Source organism: Prionailurus viverrinus, chromosome A3, assembly GCF_022837055.1.
Source record: "Prionailurus viverrinus isolate Anna chromosome A3, UM_Priviv_1.0, whole genome shotgun sequence".
Classification (NCBI taxonomy): domain Eukaryota; kingdom Metazoa; phylum Chordata; class Mammalia; order Carnivora; family Felidae; genus Prionailurus; species Prionailurus viverrinus.
The window spans coordinates 85864656-85886546 of NC_062563.1; the positions used below are offsets into that span (position 1 = coordinate 85864656).

At 37.4% G+C, this 21891-nt stretch overlaps 1 long non-coding RNA gene across 1 annotated transcript in view; it reads right to left on the reverse strand.

Moving 5' to 3' along the window:
* LOC125162732 (uncharacterized) overlaps nucleotides 1-21891 on the reverse strand; it is a 524310-nt gene extending 502419 nt beyond the window's left edge. Inside the window, exons 1-2 of the long non-coding RNA XR_007151148.1 lie at nucleotides 21850-21891; nucleotides 95-277 (exon numbers count right to left, since the gene is read on the reverse strand). This is a non-coding gene — a long non-coding RNA (uncharacterized LOC125162732). The remainder of the gene's footprint in view (nucleotides 1-94; nucleotides 278-21849) is intronic.

Here is a 21891-nt window from a genome sequence, read left to right on the forward strand (position 1 = left end):
CATAATTAAAACATAGGAGTAAACATAGCTTTTGATACTAGTTAAGCTCTCCAATTTAAAACTAAGAACAAGGCATTTCAAAACCATACTTTACCCAGCATGAGATAGAGGTGATCTAACTTGCAGTGTTGGTAGCACCGTCACTGTAGATCTGCCATCTCAAAGCTGCCATGCCACAAAGCTCTGATTGCATAAAGCTCCTGGACTGGACAGGATGAGGAAGCCAAGGCAGAGGTCATGGTTTCCTAAACTTCATGCCCGGGCTTGGATTACCTGTCTATAAAATTTGAAAATTCAAACTTGTAAAAAGTATTGCCCCAAGTTTCAATTAAAAAAAAAATCTATTAACAAAGTAACTCAAGCAGAGACAAGAATGTTACAGGAAAATTAACTGATTTCAGTCAACGTTGGAGAATTAAAGCTCCCATTCCATTTGACAAGATCTCACTTTCCAAAGTTCGGTGTTTTATCAATTCATATACAACATAACTAGGAACTCTAAGCCTTATCAACCACCAAATATTTTGTCACCTTTTTTTGCATTATTTTTTAATGCCCAAGAGTCTAAACCTCCACTAATACTCATAAAAGAAACTGAACTTGTTTCAACTGTATTAACTAATACAAGATGAGCTAATTTAAATTATAATACTATTCAGAAAAATACAATATTAGTCTGGGATTAATTGTAGCATTTCTCCTATCAAAAGAAAGTTATCAGTTATTCTAAACTTAATAAAAACAGTTTAAACAAAATCTTCAGATTTGAAAAGTACCTCAGAAAATAATTGTTATTGATGTATATATTCATTTATTTGCTACTTAGCTCCAATTTAAAAGATCAATCATGAATCTGTGGGAAGGATAAAGTGTGGAGATTTTTGTGATGCCAGATAAGGATGATATTAGTAAAGCCCAAAACAATACACAAACGCACACACACACTTTTGTCTTTTTAAATTAATGGACATATTTGAGACATTTTCATTCAGCATAAAATATATATCATTTTAACTAGAAACACCCATCTTTTTGAAATACTATTCAATAATTAATGAAAAATAAGGAGGTTCTTAAAAAGTAGAACATGAATAGATTATTTCTATAGTATCAACTCAAGAACTTAAAATTCAGCTATGTCACTGCAGTTTTACTCTGCAGTTGGAATGCTCAGCACATTCCAACAAAAATAAGTCTCAGAGGACAGTTGTTCTGCTTTTGCTTATTCCCAACACCAGGTATGTCGGTCACCTCATCCAAGAGTCTATGGATAAACATTCCCTTAAAGAGTCCTTTAAGCTAAAACTTAAAGAAGGCAAGATATAACTTCTTGAGAGTGGCTAAAACTCACATTCTAGACTGTAAAGGACAAACATTTTTCTGTGGCTAACCCAGAGCGCAATGTACAGAGCAAACGCACAGTTCTGATATCTGCTTCCTCCTCCTACCACTGTGGTCAAGACCTCAAGTCTTCAGCCTGACCCTTTCTGGACCCGTCATCTCCTTAGGTGTGTCTCATGATCATGACATTTTTCTCCTATGTCATTGCTGCACTGAAATTTCTGTTTATTTGTTGAAGACATCTTACAAATGGGTGATCATTTCAAAACTTCTTTTGGACACTGTACTCAAGGTGGTGCAGGGAAGTGATATTTTCATTCACCAACCTACTCCATAAAGAAAGCAATGATAAAGTGTAAAGACAGAAAAACAAAAGTATAAACTTGGGCTCAAAAGCCAGAAAAAAATCTCTGTGGACCAGAAAAGAATATAAATGCTAAACAATGAACTGGGCTGAAGCTGCAGACTTACTGGGGTCATGTCAAAAGTATGTAGCAGACCACCTGCAAAGGCTCCCACTGGCCAAAGATGGAACAACTGCAACATCAAGAAGAATAATACCTACAAAAAACTGAAACCCAGTAAAACTGAAAACTCCAGAGTTGATAATGATACCTTTTTTTTTAATTTATTTATTTTGAGAGAGACAAAGAGCATGCAAGCAGGGAAGGAACAGAGAGAGAGGAAGAGAGAGACAATCCCAAGCAGGCTCCATGCTGTCAGCACAAAGACAAATGTGGGGCTCAAACCCAAGATCCGTGAGATCATGACCTGAGCCAAAATCAAGAGTTGGAAGCTTAACCGACTGAGCCACCCAGGTGCTCCAATAATGATATTTTTTAAAAAATTAGTTGCCTCTTGAAAATTCTAGAGAATCAGGACACTTGGGTGGCTCAGTCAGTTGAGCGTCTGGCTTCAACGTTTAAGCCCCACATTGGGGTCACTGTCAGCCTGTCATCACAGAGCCCACTTCAGATCCTCTGTCTCCCTCTCTTTGCCCCTCCCCGACTTGAGCTCTCTCAAAAATAAACATTAAAAGAAGGGGGCTAACATGGCGGAGAAGTAGGGGATCCAAAGTTCCCTTGTCTCTCAAACACAGCAGTGTTGAGGCCAAAGGACTTTGAACTCCAAGAGTCCGGGTGGCAAAGTGACAGAGACATCCCCAGGGACCTACTGGGACAATGTGATGGGCCATAGGTGCGTGATTGCGAACTGGGAGAAATAAAATGGGCAGCAGAGGAACGGAGGGGAGGGATCCCCTTCTGCAGGAAGACAAAGGGAAGAGAAAGAGAGGATGGGGAAGCGTAGGACTGTATCTGGACAAGAGAAAAACCACAGACTGGGACAGAGAAATATCCAATCTCTAACTGTGGGGCTTTCTCTGCACTGGGGCCAGCTGCCCTGTTCACACACCTGGGGAGGAGAGGAGCCGGTCCCAGGCTCAGTAACTAGTTCAGAGGCGCAGTCTGCAGTGAGAGAAAGTAATCCCCTCCCTGGAGTGCTGTGGGAAGAAACTATATGGCCATTCAAAGGACAAAGACCCTGCCTGTGCCCACCAGCCAGAGAACATATATTGGGTGGCAAAGAGTGGGAACCTTAAAGACATCGGGGTTTATGTCGCAGCTAGCTCCAGGGAGACAAAGGATTTGCAGAGTGGGACAAACCACGGGAGGCACTGTGCAGTGGCACGGGGTGGCTCTTCCCTGGAATCAGGGTGCACGGAGTGGGACTCTTTAAGACATCGGGGTTTAAATCCCAGCCAAGCGCTAGGGAGGCACGGGAATCAATGGAGCAGGACAAACCACCTCATTTGTGCCCCTACCACGGTGAGGATGGCTTGAACAGAGTGGTTTGGGGCACCTGATCCGTGGAGGAGAGACTGGGGGGTCGCCATCTATCTCCCCATCACCAACAAGGTGGGGCTTCAGGGAATGGACAGCAGGCCCACATGGGAGGCAGAACCACCTACACTGAACCGAACCACGCCGCTCTGCACTTGGTAACTGCATATCTACTGGAGCAGTATTGATGCTGACAAACCAGACAGCCCCTCCTCCAGACTAGGGCTGTTGCACTGCCTGGTTTAATTCTTGGATAATTCTTATTATACATATTCTATGTACATAACCTAGAATATAGAATAATATATATAATATATACAGAAAGAACATATGTATATATGGAAGAATATACACACGCATATGTATGTATACTTATATACATATATAACACATATATATACATATAACACACACACACACACATATATACATAACATATGTATATACATATATAATCTTCCTTTTCTCCTTATCTCCTCCCTCCTCTAGTCTGGTTACTCTGGTTGTTGGTTTGTTTAAGCAGAAATATTTAATCTATTCTCTTTATACATAATGTACACCTCCTTCTTTATTTTCCTTTCTCTCTCTGAATTAAGCCATATAGTTTCTGTCTGGTCAATTTTATTTTCTTTTCCTTTTCCCCCGCCTCCTTCTTTATTTTCCTTACTCTCTCTCTGGATTAAGTCGTATAGTTTCTTTGGTCATTTTTATTCTCTTTTCTTTTACCCCTGCCCCTGTAATTTCTCTCTTTGTATGGGATAAGGCCTCTTCCATCAGCACCGCCTCCACCCTGTTGGCTACTTGTATCTGGTGTTTCTGGTTTTTTTGTTTTGGGGGCTTTTTTTGTGTGTTTGTTTTTATTTTTTGTTTTGTTTTCCTTTCCAGGCCTACTTCAACAAACAAATCAAAGCCCACCTGGTGGAGGGTCCAAAACATCACTACAAGTACGGAGATAAAGTAACCAAAGTCACAACAACAAAGAGCAAGTAGCACACTCCAAAAAACACCTCCTGAAGGGCCAGGCCCTGGACAGTGTATGACCCCTCTTCAGTATAGTAGTGTTCACAGGTGCAGGGCACATAACAAGCTTTTAAAACACATAGGGACATGGCACAAAAACAGACACATAGACCAATGGAATAGAATAGAAACCCCAGAACTAGACCCACAAATGTATGGCCAACTCATCTTTGACAAAGCAGGAAAGAACATCCAATGGAAAAAAGACAGCCTCTTTAACAAATGGTGCTGGGAGAACTGGACAGCAACATGCAGAAGGTTGAAACTAGACCACTTTCTCACACCATTCACAAAAATAAACTCAAAATGGATAAAGGACCTAAATGTGAGACAGGAAACCATCAAAACCTTAGAGGAGAAAGCAGGAAAAGACCTCTCTGGCCTCAGCCGTAGCAATCTCTTACTCGACACATCCCCAAAGGCAAGGGAATTAAAAGCAAAAGTGAATTACTGGGACCTTATGAAGAAAAAAGCTTCTGCACAGCAAAGGAAACAACCCAGAAAACTAAAAGGCAACCAACAGAATGGGAAAAGATATTTGCAAATGACATATCGGACAAAGGGCTAGTATCTAAAATCTATAAAGAGCTCACCAAACTCCACACCCGAAAAACAAATAACCCAGTGAAGAAATGGGCAGAAAACATGAATAGACACTTCTCTAAAGAAGACATCCGGATGGCCAACAGGCACATGAAAAGATGTTCAGCGTCGCTCCTTATCAGGGAAATACAAATCAAAACCACACTCAGGTATCACCTCACGCCAGTCAGAGTGGCCAAAATGAACAAATCAGGAGACTATAGATGCTGGAGAGGATGTGGAGAAACGGGAACCCTCTTGCACTGTTGGTGGGAATGCAAATTGGTGCAGCCGCTCTGGAAAGCAGTGTGGAGGTTCCTCAAAAAATTAAAATAGACCTACCCTATGACCCAGCAATAGCACTGCTAGGAATTTATCCAAAGGATACAGGAGTACTGATGCATAGGGCCACTTGTACCCCAATGTTCATAGCAGCACTCTCAACAATAGCCAAATTATGGAAAGAGCCTAAATGTCCATCAACTGATGAATGGATAAAGAAATTGTGGTTTATATACACAATGGAATATTACGTGGCAATGAGAAAAAATGAAATATGGCCTTTTGTAGCAACGTGGATGGAACTGGAGAGTGTGATGCTAAGTGAAATAAGCCATACAGAGAAAGACAGATACCATATGGTTTCACTCTTATGTGGATCCTGAGAAACTTAACAGGAACCCATGGGGGAGGGGAAGGAAAAAAAAAAAAAGAGGTTAGAATGGGAGAGAGCCAAAGCATAAGAGACTGTTAAAAACTGAGAACAAACTGAGGGTTGATGGGGGGTGGGAGGGAGGAGAGGGTGGGTGATGGGTATTGAGGAGGGCACCTTTTGGGATGAGCACTGGGTGTTGTATGGAAACCAATTTGTCAATAAATTTCATAAAAAAAAAAAAACACATAGGGACAAAAAACTATCCAAATGACAAAACGAAGAATTCTCCTCAAAAGAAATTCTAGAAGAAATGACAGCTAAAGAATTGATCAAAACAGATATAAATAATATAACTGGACAAGAATTTAGAATAATAATCATAAGATTAATCACTGGGCTTGAAAAAAGCATAGAAGACAGCAGAGGATCTATTGCTGCAGAGATCAAGGAACTAAAAAATAGTCATGATGAATTTAAAAATGCTGTAAATGAGGGGCAAAATAAATTAGAGGCCGTGACAGTGAGGACTGAAGAGACAGAGGGAAGAACAGGTGAAATAGAAGATAAAATTATAGAAAAAGATGGGTATTGAGGAGAAACGGGAAAGACAAAAAAGAAAGACAAAAAGAAAAAGAAAGACAAAAAAATTCTGGACCATGAGGGGAGAATTAGAGAACTAAGTGATTCAATGAAACGGAATAATATCCGTATCACAGGAGTTCCAGAAGAAGAGAGAGAGAAAGGGGCAGAAGGTGTACTTGAACAAATCATAGCTGAGAACTTCCCCAATCTTGGGAAGGAAACAGATATTGAAATCCAGGAGGCACAAAGAACTCCCTTGAGATGTAACTTGAATCGATCAATCTCCTACATGACATATCATAGTGAAACTGGCAAAATACAAAGATAAAGAGAGAATTCTGAAAGCAGCCAGGGACCAACAGGCCTTAACCTACAAGGGTAGACACATAAAGGTAGTAGCAGACCTATCTACTGAAACTTGGCAGTCCAGAAAGGAGTGGCAGGATATTTTCAATGTGCTGAATAGGAAAAATATGCAGCCAAGAATCTTTTATCCAGTAAGCCTGTCATTCAGAATAGGAAGAGAAATAAAGGTTTTCCCAAACAAACAAAAACTGAAGGAATTCATCACCACTAAACCAGCCCTACAAGAGATCCTAAGGCGGACTCTGTGAGTGAAATGTTGCAAGGACCACAAAGGACCAGAGACATCACAAGCATGAAATCTACAGATAACACAATGACTCTAAACCCATACCTTTCAACAATAACACTGAATGTAAATAGGCTAAATGCTCTAGTCAAAAGACACAGGGTATCAGAGTGGATAAAAAAACAAGACCTATCTATTTGCTGTCTACAAGAAACCCATTTTAGACCTGAGTACACCTTCAGATTGGAAGTGAGGGGAAGGAGAACCAACTATCATGCTACTGGAAGTCAAAAGAAAGCTGGAATAGCCATTCTTATATCACACAAACCAGATTTTAAACTAAAGGCTGCAACAAGAAATTATATCATAATTATGGGGTCTATCCATCAAGAAGAGCTAACAATTACAAATGTTTATACACCAAATTTTAAAGCACCAAAACATATAAAACAATTAATCACAAACATAAGCTATCTTATTGGTAAGAATGTGGTAATCTCAGGGGGCTTTAATACTCCACTTACCGCAATGGACAGATCATCCAGCAGAAAATCAATAAAGAAATAATGACCCTGAATGATACACTGGACCAGAAGGACTTGACTGATATATTCAGAACTTTTCAACCTAAAGCAGCAGAATACACATTCTTCTCGAGTGCACACAGAACATTCTCCAAGATAGATCACATACTGGGTCGCAAAACAGCCCTCAATAAATATAAAAGAATTAATATCAAACCACGCACATTTTCAGATCACAACACTATGAAACCTGAAATCAACCACAGGAAAAATTTGGAAAACCTGCAAATGCATGGAGGTTAAAGAACATCCTACTAAAGAATGAATGGGTCAACCAGACAATTAAAGAAGAAATTTAAAAATATACGGAAACAAATTAAAATGAAAACACAACAGTCCAAACCCTTTGAGATGCAGCGAAGGCAGTCATGAAAGGAAAATACATTGCAATCCAAGCCTATCTCAAGAAACAAGAAAAATCCCAAATACAAAATCTAACAGCACACCTAAAGGAACTAGAAACAGAACAACAAAGAAACCCCAGGGCCAGCAGAAGAAGAGAAATAATAAAGTTCAGAGCAAAAACAAACAATATAGAATCCAAAAAAAAGAAACAAACAGGAGAACAGATCAATGAAACTAAGAGCTGGTTTTTTGAAAAAATAAACAAAATTGTAAATCCCTAGCCAGACTTCTCAAAACTAAAAGACCCAAATAGATAAAATCATGAATGAAAATGGATTTATCACAACCAATCCCTAGAAATACAAACAATTACCAGAGAATACTATGAAAAATTATGTGCCAACAAATGGGACAACCTGGAAGAATTGGACAAATTCCTAGACACCCACACACTACCAAAACTCAAACAGGAAGAAATAGAAAATTTGAACAGACCCATAACTAGTGAAGAAATTGAATCAGTTATCAAAAATTTCCCAACAAATAAGAGTTCTGGGCCAGATGGCTTCCCAGGGGAATTCTATCAGACATTTAAAGCAGAGTTAATACCTATCCTTCTCAAGCTGTTTCAAAAAATAGAAACAGAAGGAAACTTCCAGACTCATTCTATGAAGCCAGCATTACCTTGATTCCCAAACCAGAGACCTCACAAAAAAGGAGAACTGCAGACCAATATCCCTGATGAAAATTGATGCAAAAATTCTCAACAAGATACTAGCAAATCAAATTCAACAGCATATAAAAAGAATTATTCACCATGATCAAGTGGGATTCATTTCTGGGCTGCAGGACTGGCTCAATATTTGCAAATCAATCAATGTGATACATCACATTAATAAAATAAAGGATAAGAACCATATGATCCTGTCAATAGATGGAGAAAAAGCATTTGACAAAATACAGCATCCTTTCTTAATAAAGACCCTCAAGAAAGCCAGGATAGAAAGAACATACCTAAACACCATAAAATCCATATGAAAAGGCCACAGGTAATATCATCCTCAATGGGGAAAAACAGAGCTTTCCCCCTAAGATCAGGAACATGACAGGGACATCTACTCTCACCACTGTTGTTTAACATAGTATTGGAAGTCCTAGCATCAGCAATCAGACAATAAAATGAAATAAAAGTCATCCAAATTGTCAAAGAAGTCAAACGTTCACTTTTCACAGACGACATGATACTCTACATGGAAAACCTGAAAGACTCCACCAAAAGGCTGCTAGAACTGATATATGAATTCAGCAAAGTTTCAAGGTACAAAATCAATGTACAGAAATCAGCTGCATTTCTATACACCAATAATGAAGCAACAGAAAAAGAAGTCAAGAAATTGATCCCATTTACAATTGCACCAAGAACCATAAAATACCTAGGAATTAACCTAACCAACGATATAAAATATCTGTATGTTGAAAACCACAGAAAAGTTATGAAGGAAGTTGAAGAACACACAAAGAAATGAAAAAACATTCCATGCTCATGGATTAGAAGTATAAATATTGTTAAAATGTCAATACTACCCAAAACAATCTACACATTCAATGCAATACCAATCAAAACAGCACCAGAATTCTTCTCAAAGCCAGAACAAACAATTCTAAAATTTGTATGGAACCTCAAAAGACCCGAATAGCCAAAGTAATATTGAAGAAGAAAACCAAAGTGGGAGGCATCACAATCCCAGACTTTAGCCTCTACTACAAAGCCGTAATCATGACGACAGTATGGTATTGGCACAAAAAACAGACACATAGAACAATGGAATAAAATAGAGAACCCAGAATCGGACCCACTATGTATGGCCAACTAACCTTTGACAAAACAGGTAAGAGTATCCAACGGAAAAAAGACAGTCTTTTTAGCAAATGGTGCTGGAAGAACTGGACAGCAACATGCAGAATGAAACTATACCACTTTCTTACACCATACACAAAAATAAACTCCAAATGATGAAAGACCTAAATGTGAGACAGGAAACCATCAAAACCCTAGGGGACAAAGCAAGCCAACAACCTCTTTGACCTCAGCAGCAGTAATTTCTTGCTCAACACATCTCCAAAGGCAAGGGAATTAAAAGCAAAAATGAACTATTGGAACCTCATTGAGATAAAAATCTTCTGCACTGCAAAGGAAACAATCAACAAAACTAAAAGGCAACCAACGGAATGGGAAAAGATATTTGCAAGTGACATATCGGATAAAGGGTTAGTATCCAAAATCTTTATAGATCCAAAATCTATAAAGAACTTACTAAACTCAACACCCAAAAACAAATAATCCAGTGAAGAAATGGGCAGAAGACATGAACAGACACTTTTCCAAAGAAGACATCCAGATGGCCAATAGACAAATGAAAAGATGCTCAACGTCACTCCTCATCAGGGAAATACAAATCAAAACCACACCGAGATACCACCTCACACCAGTCAGAGTGGCTAAAACTAACAACTCCAGCAACTACAGATGCTGGTGAGGATGTGGAAAAACAAGAACCCTCTTGCACTGTTGGTGGGAATGCAAACTGGTACAGTCGCCCTGGAAAAGTGTGGAGGTTCCTCAAAAAATTTAAAATAGAACTACCCTGCAACCCAGCAATTGCACTACTAGGAATTTATCTGAAGGATACAGGAGTGCTGATTCATAGGGACACATGTACCCCAATGTTTATAGCAGCCCTTTCAATGTTAGCCAAATTGTGCAAAGAGCCTAAATGTCCATCAACTGATGAATGGATAAAGAAGATGTGGTTTATATATATAATGGAATACTACTTGGCAATGAGAAAGAATGAAATCATGCCACTTGCAGCAACATGGATGGAACGGGAAAGTATTACGCTGAGTGAAATAAGTCAGAGAAAGACAGATATCATATGTTTTCACTCATACGTGGATCTTGAGAAACTTAATAGAAGACCATGGGGGAAGGGAAGGGGTAAAAAATAGTTACAAACAGAGAGGGAGGGGGTCAAACCATAAGAGACTCTTAAATAAGAGAGGGAGGGTTGACGGGGGGCAGGGGGTGAATGTGTGATGGGCATTGAGGAGGGCACTTGTTGGGATGAGCACTGGGTGTTGTATGTAAGTGATGAACCATGGGAATCTACCCCAAAAACCAAGGGCACACTTTACACACTGCATGTTAGCCAATTTGACAATAAATTATATTTTAAAATAATAATAAAAATAAACATAAAAAAAGAAAATTCTAGAGAATCAATTCATTATTCTAAAGGCTGAAAAACTAAGGAAAGGAATCAAGCATTTCTTCTGCCTTTCCTGTACAAACTATGCATCAGGGTAACAATAGTTGATAAGAAAATCCCTCTTTAGGAAAGGAGTTCCACCTAATAAATAAGAAATAATAAAATTAGAATATCACCATTTGTAACCCCTAATGAAATCATGTATGTGGGAAGTTACCAACAATGGCTGCTAAAACCAGTAGGTGAACAAGTGATCAATCTTAATATCATGAAAATAGAAACAGATATCATGTGTCTTCTCCAGGGTGCCATAGGAAATACATACACCACCATCTATTAAGTGTTCTTATGAAAAATAAAGTCAAAGCCCAATTTCATCAAGCCCTGTCTAGATCTATTACTATTTTACAGAGGAACATATTAAACCACATCATGGAGGAAAAGAGAAACTGTACATCAATTTCTTGATAAATTCTAAGAAACCAAGAAGACATATTTGAAAACTTTCTATATATTTGATGATTTTGAGAAGCAGCATCCATTTTTTTTTTACCTATGATAACTGTAAGATGGTTATGCCTTAAAAAGACTTACACTAGGTATTTACAGATGATAGGATACCATGTCTAATTTAACTTCAAGAGAATCCATCGCAGGAGAAAGAGGGGGGTAATAGAGGAAATAAAGCAGACCATATGCTGAGAATTGCAGAAGTTATTTCACTAGCTGATAATATGGAGAAGGAAGTGGGGAGACCGCTTGGACACTGAATGGGATTTCTTTGATGGTCAGTGTGGTTCAGCATCAGCATCACCTGCCACCTTGTTAGAAATGCTGAATCTCAGCCACATGCCAGACCTCCTCAATCAGAAACCTCATTGAACAATGTCCCTTGATAATTTGTGTGCACAGTAAAGTTTGAGAAGCACTTTTGTAGATCACTTTGAAGAGAATTATTCTCTTCCAATCCATGAACTGCTATACTTCTCCATTTTTTTAAGTCTACCCTAATGGCTCTCAGTGATTTTTTTAGTTTCCTGAAGAGAAGCTGTACTATGCAGCTGGGGCTGCCATAAAGAAATACCACAGACTGGCTGGCTTAACAGAAATTTATGTTTTCACAGTTCTGGAGGTTAGAAGTCCAAGATCAAGGTGTAGTCAACTCGGTTCTTGGTAAGACTCTCTTCTGGCTTGCAGACAAACACTGTCCTCACATAGCCTCTACTCTGAGAAAGAGCAGGGACAGCAAGCAGCAAGAGAGCTCTCTGGTGTCTCTTCTTGTAAGGACACTAATCCTATTGGATCAGGGCCCCACCCATATGACTTCATTTAACTTTAATTATTTCCTTAGAGGTCCTATCTCCAAATACAATCACAGGGAGTGGGAGAAGGGAGAGATAGATGCTAGGATTTCAATATGAATGGCGGGGGAGGAGGGAGAGGACACAAACATTCAGTCCATAAAAGGACTTGCACCAAGCTTTTTGCATTTGTTCCCAAAAATAACAAAATTTAAGTGATTTATGAAGTAGAATAATTTACTTGTAGACTCTTTTAAATTTTCTAATTTTACTTATCTTCAGATAAAGGCAGTTTTCTTATTTTTCAGTCCTTATACCTTTTACTTTTTTCTTACCTTTTTCCCCAAAATCAACGGGAAAGTGTAATGTTTGCAGCAGGATTTTAGTAATTACCCTTTTCAGAATGAGGATGTTCCCATCTATCCCTAGTTTACCCACAGATTTTATCATGAATGAATGCTGAATTTCATCAAATGCTTATTTTGCATCTATTGAGATGATCTATGATAATGTCCCCCTTTCCATTCCTAGCACTGGTTATCTGTACCTTACCTATTGTTTCCTTAGTCTTTATTGCTAGAGATTTCATTAATTGTATTAATTTTTGCCTTCATTGACTTTCTCTATTGTACCTTTGTTTCCTATTTCATAGATTTCTACTCTTCACTACCTCTTTTTTTCCCCTTCATCTCTGGATATAATTTGCTCCTTTTTCCAGCTTCTTGAGGTAAAAGTTTAGATTATGGGCTCAGATTTTCTTCTTTTTTAATATAAACATGTTAAGGATATGTTTCCTTCTATGTATTATGTTAGCTGCATTTCATACATTATATCACATCTTCATTCAATTCAGAATATTTTCTGATCTTTATTATGATTTTTTCTTTGGCCCACAGATTATTTAGAAGTATAATTCTTAATTTTCAAATATATGGGAAATTTCTAGTAATCTTTCTCTAGTTAATTATCTAGTTACCCCTTTCAAGTTTATGTTGTGACCAGAGAATTTACTGAAATTTGCTTAATGGTCTATAGTCAATTTAAAAAATAATGTTGCATGTGGGTTTGAAAAGAATTCTATAGATACTCAGTGAAGTATTCTATATGTCAATTAGGTCAGGTTTATTAACTGTTACTCAAAATTCCCACACCTTTATAATTTTTCTGTTTATTCTATGTTAACGGCATGTTAATATCAATAACTAAGAGAGTCAGTTTCTCTACTACTTTTAGTTTCTATCAGTGCTTTATATATTTGATATATTTGATACTATGTTATTACATACAAAACAAGAATTGTTATAGCTTTCTGGTACATCAAAACTTTATCATCCTTTTAACTTTTCTGTATCCTTATGTTTTAGATCTCCTGAAATTTTTATACAATTGATAATTTTAGTCCATTTATATTTGATGTAATGACTAATTCTTTGAGATTAAGTCTACTATCTTACTAAGTACTCTTGACTTGTCCTACTCATTCTGTGGTTCTTTTTTTCTTCTTTCCTATCTTTCAGATTTGATTTTTCTAAATATTTTTTATTATTCCAACTTTTTGCCCATTAGTTCAGAAGTTATATAGTCTTTATCAGTGACTCTACATAGCAAGCTGCATCCTTTGACTTAACAAAAATCTGATACTAATTACTGCTTTTACCCTTTGATGGACAAAATACCATGCATCTCCCCTTAACAAGGTATGTGCCATTTTGTCATGTATTTTACGTGGTTTTATTTATTTATTTACTTAAAACCCCACAAGACATTTTATAACTGTCTTGTGCAATTAATAATTGCTTTAGAATTACCAATATACTTTCTTTTGGGAGGGAAGGTCTTCATTCTTCCCAAACTTTCATCTGAATTTTCTTCTGTCTAAAGAAAACCTTTTAGAATTTATTTTTGTGTGAATCTGCTGACAAATTCTCTAAATTTAGTTCTTGCCTAAAATTTCTTTATCTTTATTCTTGGATTATCTTTTCAACAGGTTTAGATTTCTAGATTGGCAATGGTCTTTTTACAGCACTTTAAAATATGATTCTATTGTCTTCTGGTTTCCATCATTTTCTATCAGTTGTCAGTTCAATTGCTTCTTTGAAGGCAGTCTATCTTTTTTAAATCTGGCTTGTTTGCTTTCTTTCTTTTTTTTTTTTTACCTTTGTTTCAGTAATATTACTAGAATGTGCCTTTCTTTATATTACCTTGTTTCAGATTTATAAGCAATTCTTTATGGGTTGATGAATTTCATCAGCTATGGAAAATTCTTACATCTAGTTTGCTCAGATTTGCTTCTATTCCATTCTCTTTCTTCTCTCTTTATGGAACTATAATCACACATAAGTTAGAGCTTTTCACTCCATCTTCCATATCTTCTGTCCTCTATTCTCATTTTCCATTCTTTTCATTTCTACAAATTTCACTCTGGAGATTGTCTTTAATCCATCAGGCAGCTCACTAATTCTCTCATCAGCTGTGTCAATCTCCTGTCATACTCAACTACTGAGATCTTCCAATTTTCATCATTAAATTTTCTGCTCCAGATTTTCTATTTGGTCTTTTTTCTTATAGTATCCACATCTGCCAAATTTCTCCATCTTGTCCTTTACCACCTTCACCAAAGTAGGTATGTTTATTTTGAATTCTGTATCTGAAAATTCTAACATCTGGCACCCTTGTGAGTCTATTTCCACAGTGTTGTTTCTGTTGGCTTTCATTCATGTCTCCTGTCTGTCTATTGTTTATTATGCCCTAAATATTGTTTTTGCAAAATTCCTTGTAGAAGTAATTTGAGGCATTGGATAATGATGTTGTTTCTCCAGGAGGGACTTATATTTTCTTCACTGGGTGCCTAGGAACACTAGCACCCTGGATCAACTTCCCATTCACTTTTCTCTGCCCCTAGAATGCAATCCTTTGGAATCCCAAATCAAAGTGGGGCAAGGAGGCACTAGAACTCTCTTATTGCTGCTCATTAGCTCAGAGCACATCAAAACTATTGCATGACCACTTGACCTCTCAGCCTCCTATCTCCAAGAAATGCAAGAAAAGCAGACTCAGTTCTAAGACCACCCTCTGAGTCTTGCCCTATCTCTAGATCCTGGCTTTGGAATTCTTTGCTATTTATTTTGTTCACTTTCTGGGATCCTTATGCAGTTTTTGTCTGTTTGTTTGCTGGGTTTGGTCCAGCTTTTCAAGTTGGACTCAGCAGGTCAGTCCAAATGACTGCCCACCATTACTAAAACAGAAGACACTTAAACACAAATTTCCTCTTCTTTCTGATCTTAAATAGGAGGAGCTAAGAAAACAAAATTTTTCTAACTCCTCCTATTCCCAAGTGTTTCCTCAATTTATAATTATTTAATCTAAAATAACCAAATACTCACTTGACCAAAATAATGTCTTTTAAAAGTATTAGCAAACAAATGGTTATATTAGAATATTAATATGACTTCCACTGTCTTTAAAATCTTATTAAAACTGTGCCTCATAGCCACCAGTTTATCATAGTTGATATCACCACAGAAATAACTAGATATACACCCCATAGGAAAAACAACCTTGGAGTTGTTCATTGAGATCACAGTTTTAATGAAATGGGTTAAAGATGCTCCAAAGCTCGCTGTAACCTTTGTAAACTTTTCAAAATGATTTTATAAATTATAACTCCAAACACTGATTAGAACATGCCACTTCTTGGGGCGCCTGGATGGCTCAGTTGGTTAAGCACCTGACTTCGGATCAGGTCATGATCTCACAGTTTGTGAGATTCTGTGGTCTGGTTCAGACTATGTGTCTCCCTCTCTCTCTGCAACCCCCCTCCCCCCCCCGCCGGTCATGCTTGCTCACACTCTCTCTCTCTCTCTCTCCCTCCCTCAGAAATAAACACTTAAAATTTTTAAAAATAAATGCCACCTCTTCCCCATCATGTTTGCCCTATTTTACTATACTCAAATTTTAACCATTTAAGAAAATTCAAATCAAAAACATATTTTATAACCAAAACACACTGATTTTTTTTTTAGGACCTCTTCAAATTAGCATTAGAGACTGAGAAATTGCCTTTCAACCTTTCAAATTCACTCACCATTTAACAAACATTTGTTGAGTACCAACTATATATCAAATATATAAGTAAATTGCTGGGTTCTTTTTTAAAGTATGTCAGACTCTTGCTCATGTACTTTACTGATTTATGGGTCATATTAAACATTAGTGTCTGTAACATAATCACTGAAAAAGAATATTTCCCAGTTCTTTGTGTAATGTGTCTTTCTAAGACAGCCTTGAAATTTAATCCAATGTCTGCGTTATCTTCCTCATAAAAAGGGACAAATGCAATTGGTAGTAAATGACATCAACATTCTTTTCTACTCACCCAGGAAAAATTATCACCTGTGGTTGGAATTTTTCTAAAGCAGGTCTATAGCTAATTGGAACTCTGATTCTCTACAGCAGAGTTGATCTGAGAAGTGGATAAGGATTATAGAAGTAGCAAATAAGATCTCTGGCTTGCCAGAACCATAGATGCAGCCACCTTTTATAAATCAGGAAACTGAAGTTAAGTGAGGATAAAAGAAATGTTTAAGGTCCCAGCTATCCAGGGCCAACTCAAGTCCAGAATCTCTGTCTATCCAGGTCCATATAATGAAATAGACAGCCTAGATTCTATTAACAAATACCTTCTGAACGTGTTTTTGCTTGTATGTATGTACAAATGATTTAACATCATTATTTGACTGTTTCGAGTTGTGAGTTTATTTTCCTTTCTTTCTCTTTTTAATCATCTCAGAATAGAAAAACCACCAATTTATTAAACCCTGTGGCAATTATTCAGTGGGTTCATGTCAAGTTGAGTAAAACATTTCCTTCATTTTGTGTCAATATCTAAGGACTTCAGCAGTACCTGAGAGGGTTCAGATTAATTTTATGTTCATTTTTAAGCTCCTTTTAATGGCACAGTGAACAGATAGGATGGAAAGAATCACCCCATCCTTCATGGTGGCACAGCCAAGTTAGAAGTGTTCCAGAAAGGACCATGGTTAACTGACAAGATTTGCTGACTTTGGAGCACATCTTTATTATATGGGTTTGGGGTTTTTTTTTTTTTTTTTTTTTGGTTTTGCTTTTTTGTTTTGTTTTTTTGTTTTTTGTCTTCAGATTATAGGTTTGCTTTGGGAAAGTAAGATAATAAAAGCAAGAACAGGGGCGCCTGGGTGGTTCAGTCAGATACGCATCTGACTCTTGATTTCAGCTCAGGTCATGATCTTATGGTTCATGAGATAGAGCCCCGTGTCAGACTCTGTGCTGCTTAGGATTCTCTCTCCCCACTCCCCCTCCCCCTTTATGCGCTCACACTCTCTAATAAATAATACATTAAAAGAGAAGCAAACACAAAGTAATGAATGTTGAAGACTGCCCTCCTGTTTAAGACTTTTGCAAAGTTGCTACTCTCCACTACAGTCTCTAGACCAGTGCTTCTGAACCTTGCATGGTACATCTTGAGGAGCTTCAAACAACACTAATGCCTGGGCCCCATGCCCAGAAAGTCTGATTTGTTAGTCTAGGGTGGGGCCTGGGCATGGGGAATTTTTTTTAAACCTTCAAGAATGATGGCAATGCAAAGCCAGAGCTGAGAGTCCCTGCTCCAGACACTGCTCTGAAGTAAAGAGGAACAACTTTCATTTGTAACAAATACAGAGAGAACCTACACCTTGTGGTGTGACCTTCTTTCTTCAAATGAATTAGAAAAGGACTGACACTTTCTCATAAAACATAATCCCCTTTCCTTTGTTAGAAATTTTTTACTGCCTGACTCCTTCAAGGATTGGGCCATATTCTCAAGCAGCCTAGCAAAACCTTACATCTCCAGAGCACATAAGACTCCAGGGTCAGGTTTCATGCAAAGAACCTTGCAAGTGCAAAGTTTGAGAGCCCTAACTTCCCAAAATGACCTCTTCAACTATTAATTTATAAACCTTATTTGGGAAAAAGAAAATAGAGAACTAGAAGAGAAACTTTCCATCAAATCTGTCCAGTTTTGTTGTAAAACATCATCATTAATTTTACTACTACAAATTTAACATTTTAATAGCATTTTCCTCCAAAAACATGAATCCTTTTCATTTGAATTTGAATCTGTATAGCTGATAAGAAAAAATAGATATGATTGTACCCACTTTATAGATGGAGAAGCATATGCATAATTTCAGTGATTCATTCAAAGTCAATTGTCACTGACAGAATCAAGAAATTGAAGCTGTGTTACAATATTCTTTATGATGTTCTACAACTCATACTAAAAATATCCTATTGGGGTATTTACCTCAAGATATATTTTAAGAACACTGGATCACCAAATTCCACAAAATTTAAAATAGCCATACAAATAGTAAGTCTGAAACAAAACTTATCCTGAAACCGGAAATACAGGTCTCTCTAGTCTGTAAAGACAACTACAAATTATATTTAGTTTCAGCCTTTAGTTTTACCATTTACTTTCAAAACAAACTTTGTTTCATTATGTTCATAATTGCTTTTAATGTACTGACACCCAATACAAATAAATGAAAATCAAGTGACCAGACGATAGACGTAAGAAAAAATTTACAAGTGTTATTACTGAGGAAGTGTGTAGAATTTTCTTTCCCAGAAATTTCCCAAGAGGATTTACAACCTTCTGGCCCTCAAATACTGTGGACTACTAGAAATAGCAAATGACTCTCTCACCAGAGTGACTCTACATAGTTTCTAAAGAAACTAAATACATCTCACATAAATCTATCTTGCATTGGGATAATAACAAATGCTTTCCCTTCCCCATCCCACCCTTTCCAAAAAAATTGCTTCAAGAGGAGGAAAGAGTGAAAATAATTATTTCTCTGTCCTTGTTCTAGATTTACAGCAGACACTGATGGCCAGAGTCCAAGCCCAGGAGAGTTACCACCTATAGTTTCAAATTGGGGTTTCAGTACCGATAAATACTGCTGGAACATCTCATTTGAGTACTGCTAAAGAAAAGTGACCATTGAGACTCTGGTGGCCATATACTCGTTACAGGTGGGGGGAAAAAAAACTTCTCCATTTTTCCTAAATTTAATTTCCACGAAGGGTCAAGTAACATAAGGTTCACTGATCTGTATCATACATACATCAAAAGGCAATGGTAATGTTGCCAACAAGAAATAAAATCAAGAAGGGTTCAGCCTCCAAGCACAACTGGAAGGTCCCAAGCTGAACAGGAAGAAACATAAACACTGTTCTTCCATAACCCTCTGACAATAAGCTCCAGAATGGTACCCTGGCTTGCTCAATACTCAGCTCTCTGGAAAAAGCAAACTTTTCATTCTGCACTTAATATTTTATATAGCTCATTTAGAAGCTTTCACATAAGCTAAATATATTTCTGTCTAAAATTTAAAAGACAAGATTCTTTTAAAGTATTACGTTTTAAAACGCTGGAAAGAAAGGGGAAGCTATATTTTTACCTAAACAGATTGCAAATAGTTGTACGAAAAATAAAACAAGTGTTTGTTACCTTGTCACTGCTTCATGACCACTTCACATTTTTAGTTGGAGCTGTCTATCATACGTAAGGTATACTCAGCTTGGAGCTAAGCCATTTGTAACTTTATAGGTATGGACAAAATCTTCAAAGAGACTCACATTACTTAAAATCTGCTTGCTAAGCGATTTTTTAAAAGTTAAAACAAACTCTTGTCTATGAACAAGAACTCCAAACTCAACTAGTTTTTTTTCCAAGAATGCTCTTTAAAACAGACCGTCAAGAAAATTACTCCTTTCCACTGTTGCTTGACATTCAAAATCTCTGTTCACAAGTTTCTTACTAAACAAGTTTTTCTTAGTATCTGGCTTGGGTTTTTCTCTTCACCTTTATAAATAGAAAAGTAACCGCATAGGAATCTTGAAAGATATTCTTGTGACTAAAAGAAAACTGAAAGGAGAATTTTACAATATGGCTTTGGTAACAATAAAACATAAATTGAATTTTTTACCTGCAGTAAGTAACATGTATTTAGTGATGAGATGTGTTGGGTCTCATCTGCTGTAGTTACATGTCAAGTTTTAATCACTGTATTTTTCTCCCTATCACCCGTGAAATCCAAATAGCTTTCACTTCATTTTTGTGTACACAAAAGAAAAATAAAAAATCTTCTGTGTTCTTTTGCTGCCACCCAATGGTTCTGATCGGTAAACGCAATGATGACAAATCTAACACGGAAGAGACATAAGCACATCTTTACCCAAAGCGTGAAAATCCAAATTATTAAAAGCGATAAAATTTGAAGTGAGTAGTTAGATGATAAAGGGTTCCTTAGGGTGCCTGGGTGGCATTAAGCGTCCCACTCTTGGTTTTGCTTCAGGCTATGATCTGTTTAAGGGTTCAAACTTGCATCAGGCTCTGTACTGACAGCATGGAGTGTTCTTGGGATTCTCTCCCTGTCCCTCTCACCGCCCTCTTCCCCTCCCCTGCTCACTCTCTCTCTCAAATAAACTTAAAAAAATTAAAAATTAATAAAAATTAAAAATTAATCAGTAAAGGGTTCCTTTGCTGCATAAATATTGAGGAAAAACCTCACCTAGGTTGTAAAATCAAGCAACAGTGGGGGATACTGCCTTTCACTCTTCATAGTGTCAGGCTGGCTCAGCATCAGCATATAGTAGGCACTGAGTAAACACCTATTTACCTCAACCAATTACATCTTTTTTTCTTTTTTAACCAACTACGTATTTAAACTGTTTCATTAAAATTCTTATAATAAAGTGATAAAAACACGATGCAAAAACACAATGCAGCTGAATGCAAATGTGAATGTAAATAATAGGCTGAAAGAAAATATTTAAATATTAGTCAATTATTTCCTGGTAGGGGATGGGAGAGACTTCTCTTTAATTTCTATAAAGAGCATGTTTTACATGGCCAGGAGGGGGAATCAATAAATTAAATCTATTAATTTAAGGAAAGAACTATCTTTGAGGAATATGCCAGGTGTATCAATAGTAGGCTTCTTGACTAGTTTTATGATGGTCTGAGCTGTAGGACAAATTGTCAGACCTGGTCAAAAATTCAGGGTGATTGGGGCACCTGGCTGGCTCAGTCAGAAGCACATTCGACTCTTTTTATCTTGGGGTCTCAAGCGTGGAGCATACATTAAAAAAAAAAAAAGTTAAAAAAAATTTCAGGATGATTTTCCCATCACTGACATTAGCAACAGAGTGCACTGTCAGAAATGTGTTACAGCTCCAAATCATGCTTAAAACTTGTGCAAATTTAACAGCTACTACATAAAACTGAAACTAAAACCAGCTACACAGTGTTTGAAAATTCGCTTGCAAGCCTGGTCAATCAGCCAACAGCATCCTTGACCGAGCCAGGTCCTCTCCCCCAAGCCTCTTCTTCATGAGGTTCCTCAACCGGTAAAAAAGCTGCGGGCGAACACAGCGGTGAAGGTGCAGTCTCCCAGTGGACCCCTATCCTAGCCTCCCTACAATAGTTACGTTCCAGACCGCCAGCGGGGTCTGCAGTGGGGTTACGTTCCAGACCGCCGGTGGATGTCCAAACCGCGGAGAGAAACGACAATTATACATACCTCTGATAAAGTTCCGTGCATAAACTAGGCAGGGTAAGAGATTAACAACACTGATGATAGAACAATTTTAACAGTATACTATAATAAAAGTTACATGAACATGGAATCTCTGTCTCTCAAAATACTCACCTCTCCCGCCAGGAGAGAATAAAATGTCCACGTGCACTGAAA